Source organism: Diabrotica virgifera, chromosome 9 (assembly GCF_917563875.1).
Source record: "Diabrotica virgifera virgifera chromosome 9, PGI_DIABVI_V3a".
Classification (NCBI taxonomy): Eukaryota; Metazoa; Arthropoda; class Insecta; order Coleoptera; family Chrysomelidae; genus Diabrotica; species Diabrotica virgifera.
Genome location: NC_065451.1, coordinates 158,516,997 through 158,543,749, shown reverse-complemented (window position 1 = coordinate 158,543,749; position 26,753 = coordinate 158,516,997). Strand labels below are relative to the sequence as shown.

At 32.8% G+C, this 26,753-nt stretch overlaps 2 long non-coding RNA genes across 3 annotated transcripts; one reads left to right on the top strand and one right to left on the bottom strand.

The window, feature by feature from the left end:
• Positions 1–664: 664 nt before the first annotated feature.
• On the bottom strand, positions 665–3,174 carry LOC126891762 (uncharacterized). The gene is made up of 3 exons (XR_007700546.1): positions 2,875–3,174; positions 2,622–2,816; positions 665–847 (listed from the first exon to the last, which is right to left on the bottom strand). It is a non-coding gene; the product is annotated as an uncharacterized LOC126891762 (long non-coding RNA).
• A 235-nt stretch (positions 3,175–3,409) lies between these two features.
• On the top strand, positions 3,410–7,769 carry LOC126891758 (uncharacterized). Of its 2 annotated transcripts, none has more exons than XR_007700543.1 (3): positions 3,410–3,531; positions 3,684–7,230; positions 7,341–7,769. It is a non-coding gene; the product is annotated as an uncharacterized LOC126891758 (long non-coding RNA). The 2 variants fall into 2 exon arrangements; XR_007700542.1 differs by having other exon boundaries at positions 3,684–7,274; positions 7,473–7,769.
• Positions 7,770–26,753: the final 18,984 nt, after the last annotated feature.

Below are 26,753 nucleotides of genomic sequence, written 5' to 3'. Positions count from 1 at the left end.
GTAGACATTCCCTGGATATACCAGAAATACAGTGATGAGCGCTCTAATAACCGGCAAAATAGCACAAAAGATGTATTAAGTAGTGAGATAAAAAGACATGAAACTAGTCGAGCTGGGAAATTTAGCGATATTAACTTATACATTTAGATTGTATTGATTGTGTACCACCTTCAGACGTATCAGACGAGTTTGGAAACTACCACTGTCACAGTGACAGTTTTAGTTGACATACTCCTCCGATATGTGTAAAGGTGGGATCAATATAACGTAAATTTAAAGGTTAATTTCGCTAAATTTCCCAGCTCGACTAGTTTCATTTCTTTTTATCTCACAACTAAATATTTTGCCGGTTATTAGGGCACTCATCACTGTACATCCTTGCTGATGTGACAATACCTCCTATCTGTTTTTTCATGAGTTTTGTATGAGAGATGGAAAAACATGTTTTAAGGTCACCTCCTGTGTTCATATGTAAGTTTTGACTTGTTTTGAAGGTCATAGATAGTTTAATTTACTACAAAACAAGTCAAAAAATATCATATGAAAACAGGAGGTGACCCTAAGACAAGTTTTTAGTCTCTCTTACAAAACTCATGAAAAAACAGATAGGATGTATTATTACATCACTGACGATATGTGGCCATACCAAATAATACATCCTTGATAAATATAAACATTTTTATTGAACAAAATCTTTTCATACATTTTTTTAATGCAATTTACTGATATTCCTAAATATTTCAAAAAAATGTGTCACATTTGCTTTGTAAACCTTTCTTTTGCCTTTCGTAGCCACATATTCCGTTTCCTTCCTGGTTTTTTTGTAGACCACTTCTCTCAGCTGATTCTAAAAAAAATAAAATAAATGGTAATTTTTCTATCCTTTACAATTAACAATCAGAAGAAATATTATTTACAGATAATGATATGTATAATAATAATAGGTTTGTTCTAGCATCAGTTTGAAACCATCAGCGAATAGTGGACCAGCGCGAGTAGAGGGGATCGCACTGGTGACTGTATTATGTTCTTTTACTGACCAACTGTTTGCTGATGGTTTTTGACTAGTTTGACCGTTTGCTAGAACAAACCTAATAATAATGAATATTTTGACAATGACATCTGATGTGGAAGTCAAAACATTAATAAAATTATTTTTTCAAGTTAACTTTCACATGCGCATCTTAAAATTTAATACTTATATCATAAATAACTATTAAAACTATCTTAAGAGGAAACAGTATAGATCAACAGGTAGCGAAAATGTGTTCCAAGATTGCGGCTGTAATTTTGAATATTTTTTCAAGATATTTGGCACACATATTCGTAATATAATAAAGAATGGCGGTACAGAGCCCAATTTGAAAAATATATTAATATGTGGAAATTACTCTGTAATTAAATACAATATAAAAAAAAACGAGCTTGTACCGCCATTAAGAAGAACAAAAAAATACACTTTTTTCAAATACAACTTTTTTATCCGATTTTGTGTTATTTTGGAACTACTAAAATTTTTTATTTCATTAGTAGTTCCAAAATTACACAAAATCTAGGCATCGGATAAAAAAGTTTATTTGAAGAAAGTGTATTTTTTTGTTCTTCTTAATGGCGGTACAGGCTCATTTTTTAAATATTGTATAATTACAGAGTAATTTCCACATATTAATATATTTTTCAAATTGGGCTCTGTACCGCCATTCTTTATTATTTTACGAATACGTGTGCCAAATGCCTCGAAAAAATATTCAAAATTACAGTGACAATCTTGGAACACGTTTTGGCTACCTGTTTATCGCTACTGTATTACCTTAAAACATTGCAATTTGCTAAACCAGTATATTTTACTCTACTACTACTCTACTAGCTACCTCATTTTCCACTGTTTCTAAAGACTTGTTTACATGGGTAGAGTTTTGAGGAGAGTAGAGTAGTGGTAGTACTCTACCAAAAATGGCTTGATACCATTCACGTGAGGAGAGTACAAGTATAGTACTGATGCTAGTATAGTGAAACCGATTTTTGTATTTTTAAACACTCTTGATTATAAGTGCACCTTAAATTCTTAATTTTTTGCTTAAGCTTGTTTACTCCAAAGCCCCCTTTGCCATTCTTTCGACGATTTCATCCTCCGCAGCTTGCTGCAAACTTTTATTTCTGTAGTATACACTACCTAAATTCCATAAACACTGGTATTCGCCGTATTATAGCTCTACAAGTTTTAAAGTTTCATCTTCGGTGAACTTCATTTTCACTATTTACACAAAACACAATTCCAGCCAGAATGACAGCGCCCCCATGTACTCTCCTACCTACTCTATTCTGCCATAATTGAGCGTGTTCCATGGGTAGAGTGTGCAGCCGAGTAGACATTTTGGCAGTAGTGGTGGTCATAGAGTAGTTACTTTGCCATAGGTTGCTAGTCACTCTACTTTAACTCCAACTATACACTCTACCAGCTATTCTACTGTGCTGAGCATTTTTACAGGTAGAGTTACTCTACTCTATCAAGTACTTGCATCATTACTCTACCCGTGTAAACAAGTCTTAAATCTACTGAATGAAAATCTACTTAATCTTAATCTACTCTTAATGAAAAATGTCTAAAATCATTTACCCACCTAGTATTATTGTAGAATTTAAGACAGTCCAGTGCCTTATAAATAATTTCAATATGAATATTTTTCCCTTTAATTCTCCTTTGATACCACTCCATTTTAGATTTTGGGGAACTTATTTCATTGTGTTTATAGACCATATTTATTGAAGGAACCCAATCTGGAGATTGTTATTATCTATTAAGTCGGCTGGTTTTCCTATAAGATTAAAATGTTAACATCTTCAAAAATCGTTACTGTTGTAATTGTAACTTACCAGATATAAAATGATTACAGCAGACAGGACAGGAAAATTTTCATTTCGCTAGTAAAACCTGTACATTGTATTGCATTTAACCATTGTTGTCTCTCAGATACCTTATTTAGTTCAGTTTAAAAGTGAACTTTATCTTGACTTTATCACATTTCACACTTCAAAACACAACACCAATGAAGCATATTATCTTTCTAAATTAATACTTCCAGAGAAAATGTTAAATTAATCTTTGTACAACACAAAATTACAAAGAAATACAACTAAAATTATCTAAAACTCATTAAGAACAGATAGAATAAGATTTATCTTTTACACCCAGTAGCCATATTGACATATTGATTTAATTTTGAAAACGATTATATTTAAATTTGGTTTGGTAAATATAACTCCGTACGACCACGCAACTTGAAACACAAGTACGCAAACACGGTTGCCTGAAGCGTGGCTCGCAATCGTGAAATTTACGAGACTTGCTCGACCTGTAGATTCTTGTTTTTCGTTATAACCGATAACCTAAAAATTTAGTAAAAATTTTGATTGGAAAAAAATGCATCGATAAGGGGGTGTGGGAAATGGAAGAAATTAGTGGCTTTTTTGCTGTACTGTCTACTAGTTTTTGCTCTGGGCTGTGGCTGGATCTCTTGTTTAAACAATTTTGTAAGTATTATAAAATCCGTTTTCAATTTTCTTTATTCTTTATGAAACGAATCATTTATGCATGCATATTATTACCTGTAAATAGTATCTATATCTTTTGATTTTTAATTGTAAAGAATAGAAAAATTACCGTTCATTTTAATTTTTTTTAGAATCAGCTGAAAGTGGTCTACAAAAAAAACCAAGAAGGAAATGTATAGCCTTGTGGCTATGAAAGACAAAAGAGAGATATAAAAAGTGTATTGGCTAGTTGGAAGAAAGTCCACATTGTCCATGCATAATAAGTTATTACTTTATCAACAAATATCAAGAAGATAGCAGGAAGTCACGAGCAACACGAGCAATTGAACAACTTCATAAGTTCAAGAATATCGAGGAAATCCAGCTCCTCGATACTACTGGGCAAACTAGAAGATTGAAGAGGACAAAGCCTTTTGAACTAGTTTGAGTGATAGGTGATAGTGAAAAACGGAGCATAGTGCTTGTGTGCTGTGCCTGTGTATGTTAGAATAGTGCATGATCTTGTTAGATTAGATAAGAGACGCTATGGGGTAAGCTCTTCATTTTAAGAAACAGTAGTAATTTAGGTTAAATTAAAATTGCTCATTGGTCAGTTATGACCAGATTGTTTTTTTATGTTTGGCAAAAAGGACTTAAGTCAGAATTGCACATTGATAATGTTTTGATGATTTCTGGACCAGAAAAAAACTGTTGTAGATGTAAACTGTATGTACAGTAGAATCTACTACAGTACTGTAGAAATCATCAAAACATTATCGATGTGCAATTCTGACTTAAGCCCTTTTTCCCAAACATCAGAGAATTGTAATGTACAATAATTCTCCTATCTGCTTTTTCATGAATTTTGTAGGAGACGAAAAACCATTTTTAGGATCATCTGCTTTCACATGTAAATTTTGACATGTTTTGTAGTAAATAGATAGTTGAATTTACTACAAAACATGTCAAAAAATATATGAAAACAGGAGGTGACTATAAAAAAAGTTTTTAGTCTCTCTTACAAGACTCATGAAAAAACAAATCGGAGGTATGTCACATCTGTGACTATATCCAGGGAATGTCTAAAAAATATACTTTGATGTCCCAAGAACCAAATATAACCTACAGTCCATCTAATTTACTTACTGTTGCACGTCATTATCTACGCCAGAGATCTAAGTTGACATAGTTGCCAAAGTATAAAAAGATCCTGAACCCATTTTAAATAAAATATATCACATAATTATTGTAAACGTGGATTATACAACAAAACAAATTAATATTCAATGTAAATAAGTAAAAACTTAAGAAATAGAGAACAAGAATTAAGTTATAATCTTTTAAGATTTGCAGTGCAAGCGTTTTTGCACTGCATTGTTAATAATTAAAAAACGGCTCCGAACTCTTGGCAAAAAGCCGGTAGGTTTCTTTGTATAAGTATGTCTACAATAACAACTAAAAAAGTTGTTAGATACCTCGATGATTATTCCAAGTCGTTATAAAATTAGGTGAAATTTATATTTTTATAGTAGAGGATCTTTTTATAGTAAAGTAAATAATAAAGACAGTAAATATAATAAATAAAACAGATACTCATAGTAAAGAATATAAACAAATATGAAGTGTCATCACCACAACTGTCAAATAAATGTTACCAATTTATTCTAAAATGTCACCTCCGTTCGATTACAGTTACAGTGTGATCCGAACAAATCTGCTTCATAAAAACGCTTTATAATCCATTTATACAAATTAAATGAAACATATTATTGTGTATTTCTTTAGGTTAACATTAATAGAAATCTTCAAATATTATTTCTACGCGTATATAATAAAATATGTCTAGAGTCTGTATTTCCAGTGTACTCAGCAAAGTGATTCTAAAAAAGAACACACCTACCGCCTAAATATGTCGTGTTGGTATCATGCGACCTCACAGACTATGACGCGGATGACGCACAACAGTTAGTAAATTAGACGAAGTATGTAGATATATACAGGGTGTAACAAAAATACAGGTCATAAATTTAATCACATATTCTGGGACCAAAAATAGTTTGATTGGACCTAACTTACCTTAGTACAAATGTACACACAAGAAAAGTTGCAGCCCTTTGGCTGCAACTATCTTACGAAAAAACTATAGTAAAATTTGGACACGCCATAAAATTTTTATGGGGGTTTTGTTCCTTTAAACCCCCCCAAACTTTTGTGCACGTTTCAATTTAATTATTATTGTAGTACCATTTAAACACAACGTTTTAAAAACTTTTTTGCCTCTTATTGCTTTTTCGAAAAGTCAATTTTTATCGAAATATTTTGAATATTTGTCAAATCCACCACATATTTGTATATGGTTACGTACGATTATGGAGACTTGGTAATAATATGCAGACTTATTTATGCTTTACATTTTTAGGTATATTTTGAACCATATTAAAAAAGAAGCCAGATCTCGATAAAATGTGCCTTATCGAAAAAATACAAAGAGGCAAAAAAGTTTTAAAAACATTCTGTTTAACTAATGGTACCTCAGTAATAGTTTAATTGGAACGTACACAAACATTTGGGGGGTTTAAAGGAACAAAACCCCCATAAAATTTTTATGTAGACATGTTAAAAAAGAAGTCGCAACTCGATAAAAACTTCCTTATCTGAAAAATACTAAGAAACAAAAATATTGAATTTAACTAATGGTAACTACCACAATAATAAAATTGAATTGGAACGTACACAAAAGTTTGGGAGGATCTAAGGGATCAAAACCCCCATAAAATTTTTATGGGGTGCACAAATTTCACCATAATTTTTGTTTAAGATATTCCTGCCATAATACTGCCACATGTCCATTTTCAATAAAAAATCGCTAATAGTTTTCGATATAATCGAAAAAATCGATTTTCATTTTGTAATTTCAAAGGGCTGTAACTTTTTTTATGTGCATATTTGTACTAAGGTAAGTTAGGTTCATTCGAACTATTTTTGGTCCCAGAATATGTGATTTAATTTATGACCTGTATTTTTGTTACACCCTGTATATACAGCCGATTACGCACCACCTTAAAAATTGGGCATTTTTTATGTCTCGAATTTCCTAAACCTGTTGTTGCATCTAAGTGATTTTTTTATAATATTCTAGCCTAGGCCCTAGGCTATAGGTTAAGTACCTCCTTATGCTTGTCATGCACGGGGAGCTATACTGTAATATATATTATATCACATCGCTCTCTATAGTAATGAGTGAGCCTGTACATACGGAACCATTTGTTTAAGGTTTAATACCCCATATTTAAGGTGGTGCGTTAATTTCTTGGAGAAGTGTATTGTAATTTAATGTAAATAATGTAATATCCAATAATTGTAATTTAATATAAGATGTAATATAAGTTCCTTAAAAAATATATTTTTTATTTCCCACGACATTAGATGGATGTTCGGCAGCAAGACATTGGACCAAACTGGGACGTCCTATGAAGGCCCAATTGACGTCCACCGAACGTCCCTTCGGATGTTAAGTGGACCTCCATTGGACGTTTGGCAACGTGGCATTTGGACCAAAATTGTACGTCCTGTTAATGTCCAATTCACGTCCCCTAGGACGTCCGGTTAAGGTCCAATTTACTTCCGATTAAGGTCCAATTTACGTCCGATTAAGGTCCCATTTACGTCCGATTAAGGTCCAATTTACGTCCTATTAAGGTCCAATTTACGTCCGATTAAGGTTCAATTTACGTCCGATTAAGGTCCAATTTACGTCCGATTAAGGTTCCATTTACGTCCGATTAAGGTCCAATTTACGTCCTATTAAGGTCCAATTTACGTCCGGTTAAGGTCCAATTTACGTCCGATTAAGGTCCCATTTACGTCCCATTAAGGTCCAATTTACGTCCTATTAAGGTCCAATTTACGTCCGATTAAGGTCCAATTTACGTCCGATTAAGGTCCAATTTATGTCCTATTAAGGTCCAATTTACGTCTGATTAAGGTCCAATTTACGTCCGATTAAGGTCCAATTTACGTCCCCTAGGACGTCCGATCAAGGTCCAAATTACGTCCGATTAAGGTCCAATATACGTCCCCTCGGACCTTAGATGGACGTCCAATGGACGTTCGGTAGCGCGACATTTGGACCAAAATAGGATGTATAAAGGACGTTCCTCGGACGAAAACGGACGTCCAATGGACGTCCCTAAAGTCCGTGAAGGACGTCCAATGGACGTCCATTGGACGTCCTTGTGCTATTAGGGTAATAGCATAATTTAGAGCCCGTTCGCAAAAAGCAAAACAAAGCTTAAAAACTGATGGCTTAAAAGTTTGATTAAGGTACTAGTACACTTTAAGTTGGATTTATAGTTTGACGTAACGTAGACGCCCTGGAAAAGTTCAACACCGAGTTTTGTGTACTCTTGTTTATAAATGAACGCAAGCGCCTGACGGAACGTAAAGACCGCGTCCCACCATCAAATAATTTTATCAAACTGGTTTGAGCAAACTGAAAGTGACAGTTAGTGACGTCACATCCTGAGTGTTCATTGTGGATAATAATGAAAAATTTTAATTTTAAATAAAGTACAAACAAGTTATAGTATTTTTACTACAAAAGCGATATTACGTAGGTCAACATTTTTGACGTAAGAGAACTGTCAAAACATTAGAATGTGACTTTTCATTATTGCCATGTTTATTATAAAGTGTATTATAAACATGGCAATAATGAAAAGTCACATTCTAATGTTTTGACAGTTCTCTTACGTCAAAAATTTTGACCTACGTAATATCGCTTTTGTAGTAAAAATACTATAGACAACTCAATACAAAAAATTTGATCAAACTAGACTGATAGTGAGAGCACAGATTTTTAGAATTTCAAAAAAACTGCAATTGTGACGTCACTTTAACGTACTTCCTCAAGTACGTCAAGTTTGCTCAAACTGTTTGATCAAATTATTTGATGGTGAGGCGCGGCCTTAAGAGAAACGTAACGTAACGGAAGAGTTCACTAAAGTTGGATTTATAGTTTGACTTTGCGTAGACGTAGACGCAACGGAGACGTAAGAAAATAATAGGGAGTTTTTGTTGCTACGTAACGTAACGCATCTCCGTATACGTAAAGCAACTAACGTGTCGTAGAGGATGAATGTTAAAATAGGTAGTTTTTGTAACTGCCTTAACGTAACGTAAAGCAAATCGTAAAGTCATTTTTAAATTCCGTTGACATTAAAAAAATAAAACAATGTTCACACAATATACAATTAATATACAAATGTAAAAAATATAAATGAATGATGAAATTGTATGGTTTTAATTGCTTCTATTTAAATATAAAAATATTATTTTTCCTTAGGTTAAAATTTTTTTTATACAGTAGACTCGCGATTATCCGAGTCTGGGTTATCCGAGCCCCTCGGTTAACCGGGCAAAAGTCATAACTGGTAAGTTACAACTTTCAACTTTGGCGCAACATCGTTGCCTGAAAACAAGAGGAATGAAGCTTACGCAAAAATAAATCAAAGAATTTTATCTTTTATAGACAGTACAGTATTAGTGCTGTCATTAAAATATCTATATTTAGGGTTATTTACGTGTTTTTCTATCAATATAACCAATCTCAGTGTTAACCGAGTTTTTCCGTATCCGAGGTAGTCACGGTCCCAGTTACCTCGGATAATCGCGAGTCTACTGTATTTTTGTTTATACCTACTTTTTAGTTGTAAATTATTGTACCTACATCAGAATTCCAGTATAATGTAAATAGTTTGGTAATATTTATTTGAAAATTTTACTGAAACTAGGTCATTTGTTTATCTAGTTATTAATTGTGGTGATCACTGTATTTCTTAAATTAATACAAGATTTGTTTGTTTTGCTTTATTAATAGACAACTTAAAAACAATAAAATTTTAAATATTAGGTATGAAGTTCTAATTTCCAATTACAAACACAGAATAATTTTACTCAAATAGACTAATAAACCAATAACCAATATAACCTTAAAATGTTTATAAACGGGTAGTACGCTGATGAAATGTTCATTTGGTAGGTAATCGGGCAAGATCCTCGTGTGCATTCGGTGACTTTCGTCTCGATAGGGATGCGTTCTCATGTACGTATCAGAGCGTTACTTTAGGTAATACGTATCGAGATACGGGAGTTCAACCATTAATGCGCAAGCGTATATGTCAAAAAGATGCGTTACGTTTACGTATTTGTGTGCACAAAAACTCCCCAATATGTCAATTTATAATTCGACGTAGCGGAATTTTTGCGCATGAGTAGAAACAATGACTTAATTCAACAACATAGCCTATAAATTATACGAACCGTAAACAAACTTTGTGTTTATTTATTTATACTATTATTAGTCCAAGTAATGAAGCTTAAAATAGGACAAAACCTCGCAATTTTTACAGAATGGATCGATTTGCTTGAAAATTTGAGAGTAAGTAGTGGATAGTCCAAGGATCAAAATCTATATGATGCCGATAGGTGCTTTTACCATGAGGGTGGTTGCCACCCTATGTCGGGGGTGAAAATTTTTTATTATATTTTGACCGCAAAAGTTGGTAAAAAAATTCATTCTAAGCAAAAAATGTTCTATACATTTTTTTGATAAAATTAATAGTTTTCGATTTATTAGCTATCGAAAGTGTTAGTTTTATATTAAAAAAATTAATGTTTTTAATCAGTTTTCTGCAAATAACTCAAAAAGTTTTCGTTTTATCAAAACAACTTTACTTAACAAAAATGTACCTTTTGAAAAAATAAACAAAACCGTTTTTTTTTAATTTTCTTTAAGACCAATAGTAATCGAGCTATACTTTATTATATGTTAGCTCTTCTTCGTCAAATGCTAAATATTGTAGTTTCAAAGTCAAAAGACGGGAAAACTATGCATTTTTCGAGGATAACTTGTTTAAACTAATTTGAAGTATTTAAAAATATCTATCTCCAGAAATCAAACAAAGTGTTTAGCTCAAAAATTAAGTGGCTTATAATGAAAAGAATGTCAGACCCTATATTTTTCAGTGAAAAAGTGATTGAAAGCAAACCCCTAATCACCACCCTGAATGAAATTAGTCATTGACCTTATTTCGTCTTCTTTACTTATGTATTATTAATAGGTTTTAGAAGTTTAACTGGTTTAGAATGATTAGTTTTTAAAAAAATGGAGTCAAAAGCAAATATCGAATTTTTGAAGTGTGGTAAAAAATTTCCTTTTCTTCAGAATAGAAAGGTTATCATCATAGATACGAAAAAATATTTAAATATGAAATTGTAGCTTATTTAATTCCCACGAAATTGGTTTGAAAAAATTTTTTCTACGGTAAAAATTGAGTGAGCTATTGACAATTAAATCTTGTAATAACCTGCAAAAGTCACCTTTACCAACCCTTTCAAAGTCACCACTTTTTGCGACTGAGGATTTTAAAAGAATTTAATATTAATAGTCTTATAGATCTTCTAAAAACCTACAAAATTATTTTTTAGCAAACTTTCTAAGATAAAAATTAAAAAGGTTACGGTTAAAAAATCCATTTATTTTTTTGAGAAAAAGAAATCCAATTGGAAGCATAATAATGTAAGTTAGCTTTGCTTTTAGTCATTGGCCTTATTCATTCTTCTTTATTTATGTATTATTAATAGATTCTAGAAGTTTGACTGGCTTAAAATGATTAGTTAAAAAAAAACTGGAGTTAAAAGCGAATAACGACTTTTGTAGTTTGGCAAAAATGCCATTTTCTTCAGAATAAAGAGATTAGCATCAGATATACGAAAAAATGTTTTTATATGAAATTGTAGGTTATTTAATTACCAAGAAATTGGTTTGAAAAAATTTTTTCTACGGCAAAAATTGAGTGAATGGTAAATGAGTATATATCAAAAAACATTGATTTTTTCTGTATAAAACTAACACTTTCGATAGCGAATAAATCGAAAAGTATTAATTTTATCAAAAAAATGTATAGAACATTTTTTGCTTAGAATGAATATTTTTATCAACTTTTGCAGTCAAAATATAATAAAAAATTTCCACCCCTAAGATGGGGTGGCAACCTCCCCCATGGTAAAAGCGCCTTTCGGCATCATATAGATTTTGATCCTTGAACTATCCACTACTTATTTTCAAATTTTCAAGCAAATCGATCCATTCTGTAAAAATTGCGAGGTGAAATGCTTCGGTTCCTGGACTATATTTATTATAATATTTATCCGTTTTGTGTGTTACAATGGATTAGGAAATAAACGAAGGTATGCTCGTTGGTGCCGTGGAATTTCCAACTATGTTGTTTCATTTCCTGGTCTTTACATTGTTCATAGGATTTAATTATCGTATGTGTGTGGATATCCCAGAATTAACAGGCTAATAAACAACTTATATTTATCTGAAATATTGAAACTACACTATGATATATTTTTATTAAATTAATAACTTAACATCCATTGTATTTAACAAATAATAATTATTTGTTATTAACAAATTATTAACAAAATTCGAATATGTTGACAAACAACTTTTTACAAAAGAGATGAGGGGGCGGGTCCACTTTGAGTGACAGAACAAATTCTTCCTTATGATTGGCCAGACGTAAGAAACGCACTGTAAAAGATGAAAGATGTTTATTGGATTTACCTATCCTATAATATGTGTGGATAACCACGAATTAGGCTAATAAACAACTCATATTTATCTGAAATATTGAAATGACTCTATGATATATTTTTATTAAATTAATAACTTAACATCCATTGTATTAACAAATAATTAACAAAATTCGAATATGTTAACAATCAATTTTTTACACAACACAAGGAATGAGGGGGCGGGGCGGGTCCACTTTGAGTGACAGAACAAAATTCTGGCTTATGATTGGCCAGACGGAAGAAACGCACTGTAAAAGATGAAAGTTGGTCATCTCTTATGTTACGTTACGTTTCTCTTACGTTCCGTCAGGCGCTTGCGTTCATCTATAAACACGAGTACACAAAATTCGGTGTTGATCTTTTCCAGTGCGTCTCCGTTGCGTCTACGTCTACGCTACGTCAAACTATAAATCCAACTTTGGTCATTTCTTCCGTTCCGTTACGTTTGTCTTACGTTCCGTCAGGCGCTTGCGTTCATTTATAAACACGAGTACACAAAATTCGGTGTTGATCTTTTCCAGTGCGTCTACGTCTACGCTACGTCAAATTATAAATCCAACTTAACTTTCATCTTTTACAGTGCGTTTCTTATGTCTGGCCAATCAAAATCAAGAATTTTGTTCTGTCACCCAAAGCCCAAAGTGAACACGCCCTCATCCATTTTGTAAGGTTAAGGTGTTTATTAACATATTCAAATTTTGTTAATTATTTGTTACAATTAAGTTATTAATTTAATAAAAATATATCATGTAGTATGGTATAGTTAGACCCAAACCCAGACATCCAAAGTGAAAGTTATCCTTCAACACCAAATTGTTCTATATGGTCCACATAATGTTCAGAAAAAAGTCACACCATTTTGAGCGTCGGGTTTGGGAGGGAGAGGGGGGAGAAATCTGCAAATTCGTAGTTTTTTAAGTTTTTCGTCAATATTTCTAAAACTAAGCGGTTTAGCATGAACAACTTTCTACACAAAATTGTTCTACATTAAATTTGAAATAAAAAAGGCCCTATATGCATAACCCTTCTAAAATGAACGGTTCCAAAGTTACGGAGGTAGTATAGTATAATTGGTACAAAAAAAGGCCTAACCCAGACATACAAAGTAAAAGTTTTCCTTCAACACCAAATTGTTCTATATGGTCCACATATTGTTCAGTTAAAAGTTACACCATTTTGAGCGTCCGGTTTGGGCCGGAGATGGGGGAGAAGTCGGTAAATTAGTAGTTTTTTAAAGTTTTTCGTCAATATTTCTAAAACTATGCTTTAGGGTAAAGAATGTTCTATAGAAAAATGTTCTACATAAAATTTAAAACAAAAAAGATTCTATACATAATTGTTATAAAATCAACGGTTCCAGAGTTACGGAGGGTGGAAAAGTGGAGGTTTTCGATACTTTTTATATTTACCGATTTCTCCCCCCCAAACCCGACGCTCAAAATCGTGTGACTTTTTTCTGAACATTATGTGGACCATATAGAACAATTTGGTGTTAGAGTATAACTTTCACTTTGGATGTCTGGGTTTTTGGTATAGTTATATCATAAATATTGCCCATAAAATATAAAAAGTATCGAAAACCTCGACTTTCACCTTCCGTAACTCTGGAACCGTTGATTTTATAACAATTATGTATAGAACATTTTTTGTTTTAAATTTCATTTAAAACATTTTTGTATATAACATTGTTTACGCTAAAGCATAGTTTTAGAAATATTGACGAAAAACGTAAAAAAAAACTAATAATTTACCGGCTTCTCTCCCTCCCAAACCGGACGCTCAAAATGGTGTAACTTTTTACTGAACAATATGTGGACCATATAGAACATTTTGGTGTTGGAGAAAAACTTTTACTGTGGATGTTTGGGTTAGGCCTTTTTTAGACCAGGTATACTATACTACCTCCGTAACTTTGGAACCATTCATTTTAGAAAGATTATGCATAGGGCCTTTTTTATTTCAAATTTAATGTAGAACAATTTTGTATAGAAGGTTGTTTATGCTAAACCGCATAGTTTTAGAAATATTGGCGAAAAACTTAAAAAACTACGAATTTACCGATTTCTCCCCCCTCTCCCCCCCCCCCAAACCCGACGCTCAAAATGGTGTAACTTTTTTCTGGACATTGTGTGGACCACATAGAACAATTTGGTGTTAAAGGATAACTTTCACTTTGGATTTCTGGGTTATGCCATCTTTTGGATCAACTATACTATACTAATGGTGTAGTTTCAATATTTCAGATAAATATGAGTTGTTTATTAGTCTAATTCTGGGTTATCCACACATATACGATAGGTAAATACAATAAACATTTTAAAGACTAGGAAATGAAACAAAATAGTTGGAAATACCACGGCACTAAGGAGCATACCTTCGTGTATTTCCTAATACATGTAACACCAAAACGAATCGGATACCTATATATTATAATAAATAATAGTATAAATGAATAAACACAAAGTTTGTTTACGGTTCGTATAATGTATAATTTATAGCATAGGCTATGTTGTTGAATTAAGTCATTCTTTCTACTCATGCGCAAAAATTCCGCTACGTCGAATTATAAATTGGCATATTATTTTCTTACGTTTCCAGTCCGTTTCTTCCGTCTCCGTTGCGTCTACGTCTGCGCTACGTCAAACTATAAATCCAACTTTAGACTTTAGAAGACCAAAAATAAGCATTTTTTCAAGATTTTGTTTCTCAGAACCCTTATTAAAAATTTCCAAAATTTTTTTTTATATATTAATATATAACTGTTACAGAATACAAAAAATATATCTTTTTTCATTTGTGCACGTACACTAATATTGTAGGCCCTAGTATTGTAAGTACCCTAAGTCGAGGCCTCGAAAAAAAGTAGTTCCGATGGCGGACAGTTAATCTCAGGATTGGGATATCTGGAACAAAAAAATCGTACGGCATTTGAAAAAGGAAGGTCTCTTACGTGATAATTTACCACCGTTAGCGAAAAATTCCGCAAAAAAGATTTTAGCGAAATTTGAAAAAAATTTGTGAAAAAATCGCCCGTTTTTCTTCAGTTTTTCATGGTTAAAAAATATTTATTTTTTATTTTTTGGTCAAATTGTGGTAATTTGTCACGTAAGAAACCTTCCTTTTTCAAATGCAGTACGATTTTTTTGTTTCAGATATACCAATCCTGAGATTAACTTTCCGCCATCATTTTTCGAGGAATCGACTTTTGCGGCCTCTACAATATTAGTGCACATGCATAAATGAAAAAAGATATATTTTTTGTACTCTCTAAGAGTTAAATATTAATATGTAAAAAGTTTTATGTTCATTTTTAATAAAGGTTCTGAGAAAAAAATTCGTGAAAAAAATTATTATTTTTGGTTTTCTAAAGTGTACTAGTACCTTAAGTGGCACCATCCACCATCTTCTCATTCTTGGCTTTTTTCTGTTATTTAATAATAAACTTCCACCAGACTTAATGACAAAAGCGGCTATATTTATAAGAAGCTCTGTATCAATAACTGTTCTACATTTTTTGTTCGTTTAGAATATATTTGTTGTTCCCACAGTGATTCGATACACGAAAAATCTCGAATATGTGGTGCAAGGTGCTTGCCGTTTTACGAACACTTTCATGAGCACTCAAATATTTGATATTTAGCAAGCACTTGTTCAGTATTTGCCAAATACCGCATGTCTGATTGACAGCCGAAATACAGTGATAATCGCGCTAATAACCGGCAAAATAGCACAAAAGATGGAAAACGTATTAAGTTGTGAGTTAAAAAGAAATGAAACTAGTCGAGCTGGGAAATTTAGCAACATTAACCTAAAAATCTACATTATATTGATTGTTTCCCACCTTTAGACGTATCGGACAAGTTTAGCAACTGCCACAGTGACAGTTTTAGTTAACATACTCTTTTGATACGTGTAACGGTGGGAAACAATCAATATAATGCAAATTTATATAGGTTAATATCGCTAAATTTAACAGCTCGACTAGTTTCATTTCTTTTTATCTTACAACTTAATACGTTTTCCATCGTTTGCCGGTTATTAGCACGCTCATCACTGTATATGAAATTCAAGGAAGCGTTTTTGAATAACGCGTAGCTATCAGCGCTGACAGTCCAGCGGCCGTACGCGTCGCTTGTCGACGCCGCTTAGAAGTCAGCGTTGACCATCGTACACGCGCCTCTACCTTTAGTGAGCGTTCTAGTGTCAAACCGAGTGGACGCCGTCTGTGTGTACAGACAAGTCCAATAGTGATATGGATATAGACACAAGTCGAGTGATAGATGAAGTACGTCTAAGAAGGCATTTGTGGGATGTCATCATCATCCAGCCTTCTGCATCCAAAGTTGAACATAGGCCTCAACTTATTTCTTCCAGTTTTGTCGATCTTATGCTTTCTGCAACCAATTCCCAGCAATCCTTTTGACGTCGTCTGTCCATCGTGTAGGTGGTCTACCTCTACTTCTTCTGTCTTCTCTTGGTCTCCACACTGTAACTTTTTGGGTCCACCTCCCGTCCTTCATTCTAGCTATATGGCCCGCCCAATTCCACTTCAGCCATGCTACTCGCTCTATGACATCTGTAACGCCTGTCCTTCTTCTGATTTCTTCGTTTCTGACCCTGTCTCTGAGAGTCAGTCCAAGTAGTGACCGTTCCATTCTTCTTTGGGCCACTCTTAAGTTTCGTTGCTGTGGCCTGGGTTAACGATAATGTTTCGGCGCCGTAAGTCATGACTGGAAGCACACATTGGTCGAACGTCTTCCTTTTCAAATAATTTGGCAAGTTGCTCTTGAAGATGTCTGATAGAGCTCCATATGCGGTCCATGTTAAGGTGATCCTTCTCTGTAATTCAGCATTGTGGGATGTACTCTATAAAAATAAAGATGCAAGAAACAAATCCTGGGAGGATATTGTGGTTACATTGTTCGAAAATGTGTCGGAGGAAGAAAAACAAAAACTAGGTAAGTATTTTATTTTATTATCTTAGAACGCCTACACTACATGACGAACAAAGCAGAGTTTGAAATATACACGAGTCTTGCGCCATGGCACTCTACCAATAGGGCTCACAAAGTACTCCGCAAAATGTACTTTCAGAGAGTTGCCAGACCTGTTTGCAGGTACAGTTGGTATTTCTACCACACCCTCAATGGTAAGTGTATCTTCATTACGATAACCATCGCGAACTCTGATAATAATAATAATAATAATATCGTATGGCATTTTTGCCGGGGAGATCCTTTCGGATAGTTCCAGCGCCAATTACATCTTTAACCCTGTTTCAAGTAACTAGTGTCGATGTACACTAGTCCAGGGGGACCGACGGCTTAACGTACTCTCCGAGGCACGGTGAGACGGCTCGTGTCATTATTGGAAATGAAAATGGCTTGTCTTTGGCAGGGATCGAACCCACGTCTACTGGCGTATGAGGCCAGCGTTTATGCCGTTACCCACGGCCGCTCACTAACTCTGATAAAATTGTGCAATACACAGCATGCTTTAACTATATTTTTTGTAACATTAAACCCACATTAATAGGTCTATTAAACACTCTGAACTTGTGTGTGTGTTCACAAAGAGGGGATGGCATTAGATAAACTTTTTGCCACAGATAACTCTGAACTTGTTTGACATTATACCAAATGTTGATTTTATATAATATCGTCTACCACGGCTCAATCTGTAGTTAAATATTTTTTCCTTATGTGTCATATTGTTAGCGCATGTGGCCTCAATTTTTTTTTAAATATTCCAAAAGCACCATCACCCACAATTACATGTACAACTTAAGTAAGTATTTGTTCCAGGCAGTGGCTTCGGTCCTGGTAAATTTAAAGTTTTATTCTCTAGGCTCCTATGTGTAGTATACTGTCTTGAAATATAGAGGAATCCGAGTTTTTCCATATGATTTAATGTTTACATACAGTGTGTCTGCGTAACTTGGAACCATATGGGAAACTTTTTTAATATCAATTTTACGAAAAAAATTGATTCTTTATAAAGTTCTCTGCATAATCTAAAACCTAAGACAATATCAGATATCAAATGTTATTAACATTATACGAGGTATGTGAAAAATATGAATTTCGCTCAAGAGTAAAGTGCCTTTATATTTCACAATATCGAAAATTGTCATTGAGAAAAGTTGTTTGTAATTAAAAATTATGTTATAATCTGCATTTACACTCTTCTAATTGAAAAAAAATTGAATATTTTACTCAAATCACGGACACCCAACATCATTTTTATTTATGGTAGCTCCGTCATTATTAATTTTACGAAAAAAAGTTATTCTTTATGAAACGTTCTGCATAGTCTAGCAACTAAGATACAATTATAAGATATTAAATTTTGTCAATTTTATACGAGGTATGTCAAAAAATATAAATTTCGCTGAAGAGTAAAGTAAAACCTTTATTTTTCACAATATTGAAATTTGTTATTATAAAAAGTTCTTCAGAATTAAAAGCTTTGTTTTAATATGCAATTGTATCCTTCTAGTTAAAATATTGTGAACTGTAAAGGTATTTTACTCTTGAGCGAAATTCATATTTTTTACATACCTCGTATAAAATTGAAAAAAATTGATATCTTATGATTGCATCTTAGTTTTTTGACTATTCAGACATTTTTATAAAGAATAACTTTTTTTCGCAAAATTAATAATATCGGAGTTATCTTAAATAAAAATGATGTTGGGTATCAGTAATTTGAGGAAAATTTTCAAAATTTTTTTTATTTGAATAGTGTAAATGCGTATTATAGCATAACTTTTAATTACAAACAACTTTTCTTAATAACAATTTTTGATATTGTGAAATATAAAGGCACTTTACTCTTGAGCGAGATTTATATTTTTGGACATACCTCGTATATTATTGATAACATTTGATATCTGATGATTGCATCTTAGGTTTTAGACTATGAAGGTTTACTTTATGAAGCACTTTATGAAGAATAACTTTTCTTTCATAAAATTGATATTAAAAAAGCTTCCCATATGGTTTCCAAGTTACGCAGACTTCATTATACGTATTACATTATATAGAGTGTCCCAAAAATAGTGGAACGGTCGAATATTTCGAGAACTAAACATCGGATCGAAAAACTGAAAAATACGTGTTCAATCATTTTCAAAAATCTATCCAATGACATCAAACACCAATCCCCACTACACCCCCTGGAGGTGGGGTGGGGGGTAACTTTAAAATCTTAAATGGAAACCCCCAGTTTTTCTTGCAAATTTGGATTCGTTACGTAAAAGTAGGCAACTTTTATTCAAGACGTTTTTTCGAACTGTAGATAGATTGCGCTATAATTGGGAAAAACGATTTATCTTGATACCATAGGTAAATTATAGAAACGGTTTAATATCTCACGAAATACACTTCCAAATGAGAAACCAAAAAACAGATTTTTAATCTTTTTTGAAAACCTATCGAATAACACCAAACATGACCCTCCAACCCACCCCCTGGATGTGGAGTGGGGATAACTTTAAAATCTTAAATAGCAACCCCCACTTTTTATTGCAGATTCGGATTCGTCATAAAAAATTAAGCAACATTTATTAGAAACATTTTTTAAAATTCCTGATAGATGGCGCTAATAAATCGAATTTTTCCAATTAAGGCGCCATCTATTAACAATTCTAAAAAATGTTTCGAATAAATGTTACTTAATTTTTCATGACAGATCCGAATCTTATATATAAAAATCTATTGCTGTGCGTTAGTCTCGCTAAAACTCGGGAATGTGTGGACCGATTTGGCTAATTTTGATGTTGAATTATTTGTGGAAGTTCAGGGAAGGTTTATGCGGTTTTGTATTGTCATTTTAGTAGCCACCAAAATTTTTACAGCTATATGTATAAAATGCTCTTTTTACAGTGTTTGTTGCCATACTCCTCCGAAATGACTTGACCGATTTTTATGAAAGTTTGCAAGTGTACTCGACCGGACCGGAAGTAGGTTGTTATCTATATTTCATACCCGTGCGTCTTAAGGGGGCTTGCCACCCTTATATTTATTTCTATTTTTTCAGACAAACTCTTTTTTTTTAATTTCATATGATGTGGAACGTAAAGATACATACAACTCTAAATTTTCACTTTTCTATCACTAACCGTTATTTTCTAATGGCCATTTAAATATTTTACATCTATATAAACAAAAGAAAGTCGTGACAGTTACCAACACATAACTCGAGAACGACTGAATAGATTTTTATGAAATTTTCCACGTGTATTTGACCGGACCGAGAATAGGTTGTTATGTATTTTTCATATCCGTACGTCGTAACGGGGGCTGCCCCCCTAAAATATTTTTTTATTTTTTTGGTCAAACTTTTTTTATGTGATGTGGAAGTCAAAGGTAAATTCAACCCTAAATTTTCACTTTTCTATCTTCGACCGTTATTTTTTAATAGCCATCTAAAATTTTGCATCTTATATATAAAAATCTATTGCTGTGCGTTAGTCTCGCTAAAACTCGGGAATGTGTGGACCGACTTGGCTAATTTTGATGTTGAATTATTTGTGGAAGTTCAGGGAAGGTTTATGCGGTTTTGTATTGTCATTTTAGTAGCCACCAAAATTTTTACAGCTATATGTATAAAATGCTCTTTTTACAGTGTTTGTTGCCATACTCCTCCGAAATGACTTGACCGATTTTTATGAAAGTTTGCAAGTGTACTCGACCGGACCGGAAGTAGGTTGTTATCTATATTTCATACCCGTGCGTCTTAAGGGGGCTTGCCACCCTTATATTTATTTCTATTTTTTCAGACAAACTCTTTTTTTTTTAATTTCATATGATGTGGAACGTAAAGATACATACAACTCTAAATTTTCACTTTTCTATCACTAACCGTTATTTTCTAATGGCCATTTAAATATTTTACATCTATATAAACAAAAGAAAGTCGTGACAGTTACCAACACATAACTCGAGAACGACTGAATAGATTTTTATGAAATTTTCCACGTGTATTTGACCGGACCGAGAATAGGTTGTTATGTATTTTTCATATCCGTACGTCGTAACGGGGGCTGCCCCCCTAAAATATTTTTTTATTTTTTTGGTCAAACTTTTTTTATGTGATGTGGAAGTCAAAGGTAAATTCAACCCTAAATTTTCACTTTTCTATCTTCGACCGTTATTTTTTAATAGCCATCTAAAATTTTGCATCTTATATATAAAAATCTATTGCTGTGCGTTAGTCTCGCTAAAACTCGGGAATGTGTGGACCGACTTGGCTAATTTTGATGTTGAATTATTTGTGGAAGTTCAGGGAAGGTTTATGCGGTTTTGTATTGTCATTTTAGTAGCCACCAAAATTTTTACAGCTATATGTATAAAATGCTCTTTTTACAGTGTTTGTTGCCATACTCCTCCGAAATGACTTGACCGATTTTTATGTTGCAAGTGTACTCGACCGGACCGGAAGTAGGTTGTTATCTATATTTCATACCCGTGCGTCTTAAGGGGGCTTGCCACCCTTATATTTATTTCTATTTTTTCAGACAAACTCCTTTTTTTTAATTTCATATGATGTGGAACGTAAAGATACATACAACTCTAAATTTTCACTTTTCTATCACTAACCGTTATTTTCTAATGGCCATTTAAATATTTTACATCTATATAAACAAAAGAAAGTCGTGACAGTTACCAACACATAACTCGAGAACGACTGAATAGATTTTTATGAAATTTTCCACGTGTATTTGACCGGACCGAGAATAGGTTGTTATGTATTTTTCATATCCGTACGTCGTAACGGGGGCTGCCCCCCTAAAATATTTTTTATTTTTTTGGTCAAACTGTTTTTTCTTAATTTTATGTGATGTGGAAGTCAAAGGTAAATTCAACCCTAAATTTTCACTTTTCTATCTTCGACCGTTATTTTTTAATAGCCATCTCAATCAAGACATGTTCTTTATATCCCCGTTTAGGCTTAAGCCTCTTCTAAAATTTTGCATCTTATATATAAAAATCTATTGCTGTGCGTTAGTCTCGCTAAAACTCGGGAATGTGTGGACCGATTTGGCTAATTTTGATGTTGAATTATTTGTGGAAGTTCAGGGAAGGTTTATGCGGTTTTGTATTGTCATTTTAGTAGCCACCAAAATTTTTACAGCTATATGTATAAAATGCTCTTTTTACAGTGTTTGTTGCCATACTCCTCCGAAACGACTTGACCGATTTTTATGAAATTTGGCAGCTATGTTTGACCGGACTGGGAGTAGGTTTATGTCTATATTTTATACCTCTACGTCATAAGGGGGTTTCGTGTGACGTCATAACTCTCACAATAATGACGTGAAAAATACGAAATTAATTCGGTGTACTCCTTGCTGAATTCCGAACAGAACCTTACTAAATTTTTTTTGCTAGCTCAATCGGTGTCCAAAATACAATATCTTAAGCCTTAGAAATATTCTGAGGACAGAAGAAGAACGAGCAACAAATTTCATCGAAGAAAAGTGCAACTGTTTAACTTTTGGACTTAATTTGGGCAAAATATGAATTTCTTAATTTTTCGAAACGTTCAAAAAATATCTCTACCGAACTTTTCTGACGAACGGCAAGCAGAAGAAAAGTTCTGAGCACACGAAAAGAACAAGCAGCAAATTATAAAATTTTATTTAATTTTAATTAATTTTGTTTCATTTTATTAAATTTTAATTATTTTTATTAGATTCTATTTATTTTTTTAAATTTTATTATTTTTTTAAATTTATTTATTATTTTTATTTAAGTTTATTCAGTTTTATTTATTTTTATTAACTTTTATTCAATTTTATGAAATTTTGTTTCATTTTATTTAATGATATTTAATTTTAATTTTATTTTATTTTTCAACACCTATATAGTTGGACAACCCCGAACCCAATTATAAATACAGGGTTGTTTTGAATGTAATTAAAATAAAGCTGTTATATTCATTATAAGAAAAACAAATTTAAGATTGCAACTGTTGCACTGCAAACTTTTTCTAACTAAACTTTATTACTTCAAACATTATGTGTAATTCATTAAAAATAATAATAAAAACTCATTCACATCGAGCATTTTTTGTTTATTAATTACGAATTCCTTTTGTTCATTTTAAGTTTATTGTATACAAAAGTTTGTTCTTATCTATTGAGGCAGTACGAAGTCTGCCGGGTCAGCTAGTCTGTAATAAAAAGTGGAGGTTGCTATTTAAGATTTTAAAGTTACCCCCCGCCCCACATTCAGGGGGTGGGTTGGAGGGTCATGTTTGGTGTTATTCGATAGGTTTTCGAAAAAGATTAAAAATCTGTTTTTTAGTTTCTCATTTGGAAGTGTATTTCGTGAGATATTAGACCGTTTCTATAATTTACCTATGGTATCAGGTTAAATCGTTTTTCCCAATTATAGCGCCATCTATCCACAGTTCGAAAAAATGTCTTGAATAAAAGTTGCTTACTTTTATGTAACAAATTAAAATCTGCAAGAAAAACTGGGGTTTCCATTTGAGATTTTAAAGTTACCCCCCACCCCACCTCCAGGGGGTGTAGTGGGGGTTGGTGTTTGGTGTCATTGGATAGATTTTTGAAAATGATTGAACACGTATTTTTCAGTTTCTCGATCCGATGTTTAGTTCGCGAAGTATTCGACCGTTCCACTACTTTTGGGACACCCTGTATATGTGAAACAATAATCTGCATCGCATGGCTGTCCCAAGTAGAAACACTGTATATCCAATTTTTTCAAAATCACTTTTATTGCATTTTTGGATTTAGGGTGTTGTTATCATCTATCATATACCAAGGAAAGAAAATAAAAAATTAGTAGAACCACAATTTACCATTGCTATGAAACACATTATATCACATTCTATCTTCACTTTACCAATTTAAAACACATTATATCCATATCCCCAAGTATAAACACTGTAAATACGGGATATACAGTGTTTTTATTTGGTTTTTGGGATTTACAGTGATTTAACGTGGGAATCACAGAATTTTCATTTTATATTAGCAGCAAGATCATTGATATCCCCAAAGCAATTTTTAGTTGTTTGTTAGTTATTGACGGTTATTGTGATAAGTGCAGTAGAAAATTTGTCGTGTATAAATTATTGAAGTTTATTGCATTATTTAAAATATATTTTTAAAATTCAACTGGGTGTTACCTATAAATTATCAAATATGAATAAAAATCGAATAATTCATTTAATAGTATACATATTATGAAATCAGAATAAGAAAGACTCGTTCATCGTATGGAGAATCATCCATATTCAAAGGTGTAAAAGATTGTTTACAGATAGTAAAGAACTTTATTAGGACCATGGCTGTTTCGTGGCGGATCAAACTACACGTTTATATAATATTATGTACATGTATCCTTATTATTTTGACCTGCTCAATTCGAATTTCAAACTTGCATTTGCGTCGAAAGTAACGAGAATTTATTATAAACAATTTAATTGTTTATTATACCTAATTCGTAAAATAACAACTATAAATCATCCTTACAAAATGTATTTTGTTCTTTTAAAAAAATCTACAAAATGATGTTTGGTAAACCTTGACCAATAATTAGAACCACGGATGCTTCAAAATTAGTGCAAAAACATTGCAAAATTACAGAATTTAGTCGATTTTTCACTTGTAACTCGGCTATATTTTGAGTAAAATAACTTTATAATAGCAAAAGTTAATACAAAAACTACAAGCTGTTAAACTAAACCTTAATCTAAATATTATATAAAACAAAGTTATAACAATAAACGGAATTTTTTTATTAAAAAATGTATAATATAATTTGTTTACATAGAAAATTTAATATAATTTGTATATGTATACAGAAATAATAGGGAAACTTATTTCCTTGACGCCTGAAAACGGAAGATCGTTTTGGCGTAATAATTCTTCAGTCTCGGAGACCCTATTTGACAAGTTTTTCCATAACCCTGGATGGCAGCAATTACATGACCCAGACATTGACCATTAAATTGTTGTAATTTGTTATATATGTTACAGTTCAAGTTGATTCTCAGTTAGAGTTGACTCCAACTAGTTGGAGTCAACTCCAACTCACTCCTGTCACGCGGTACCGCGGTCGAAAAATTGTTTAACCAATTTTTGTTAACCAAATTCACAAAAATAATTTTTATCTAGTCTATCTCATATTATGTAATATAAAGGTTTTATTGTGTGAAAATTGTAAATATAGATAGCAGTACATGAAGGGTTTAAAGTGTGTCTCAAGTAACAATGTATTTTAATGGGTTTTACTTTTTCGCACTGTTTTTTAGCACACATTCATATAATTAAACATCCTTAACTTTCGCCTTCGGGAGGAAATCAGACACGCCCTTGCAACGGCAACTGAAATGCTCACAAAACAGCGACCACGGAAGCAAAGATGGATGACAGAGGAAATATTGGATTTAATGGATGAAAGAAGAAAATGCAAACAGCACAAAGCAATGTACAAAGTATTAAATAGAACCATTAAACAAAAAATAAAAATTACAAAAGAAAAATGGATAACAGAACAATGTGAAGAAATCGAAAACTTATATAAAAAACATGATGACTTCCATCTGTATAAGAAACTCAAGGAATTCACAGGCACGACATACTCACAAGGACCAAATAATCTAATCAACGCAGAAGGCAAACTGATTTCAAGAACTGAAGAACAAATAAACATGTGGGAAGACTATATAAAGGAACTCTTCTATGACATCAGAGAACCTCCTACATTAAATACCGAAAACGACGAAGGTCTTCCAATACTGAAGTCCGAACTGGAATATGCTCTACGTCAACTAAAAAACAACAAATCTGTAGGAAAAGATGAAATACCAGCTGAGCTATTGAAGTTAATCAACGAGGAAAACTTAGACCTTCTTCTTGGACCATTTAATAATGTTTACAATACAGGGACTATCCCTAAAATATGGCTTGAATCAGTTTTCATACCACTGCCTAAAAAGAAGAACGCCAAATTATGCCAGGGCTTCCGCCTTATAAGTCTATTAAAATTTAATTAATTTAATTAATTCAACATTCTGAAGCTTTTCTTGCGTATCATACAGAACAGAATATATTATAAAAAATGTGATGAGGTCACCGGTCAAGAACAATTTGGCTTCAGGAAAGGTATGGGGACACGAGAAGCAATATTATGTCTTCAAACTCTGGCACAAAGATACAGAGATCAGCAAGCAGACCTTTTTATCTGTTTCATAGATTTTAAGAAAGCGTTCGATAGGGCACATGACCTTGATAGAAAGATTGAACGACATCGGAGTCGACAAAAGAGATTCTAAAAGTATAGAGGCTATTTATTGGAATCAGACAGCAATCATAAAGACCAATGGTAATACGTCAAGGCCAATTGAAATACAACGAGGTGTTAGACAGGGTTGTGTGCTATCACCCATACTTTTAACGTCTACTCTGAGGTAATATTTGCGAACTCTTTATCGCACTCTTCAGAAGGAATCAGGATAAACGGTCAGAGAGTAAATGACATCCGCTATGCAGACGACACAGTATTAATGACTGATTTGGACCATAGTCTGCAGATACTGTT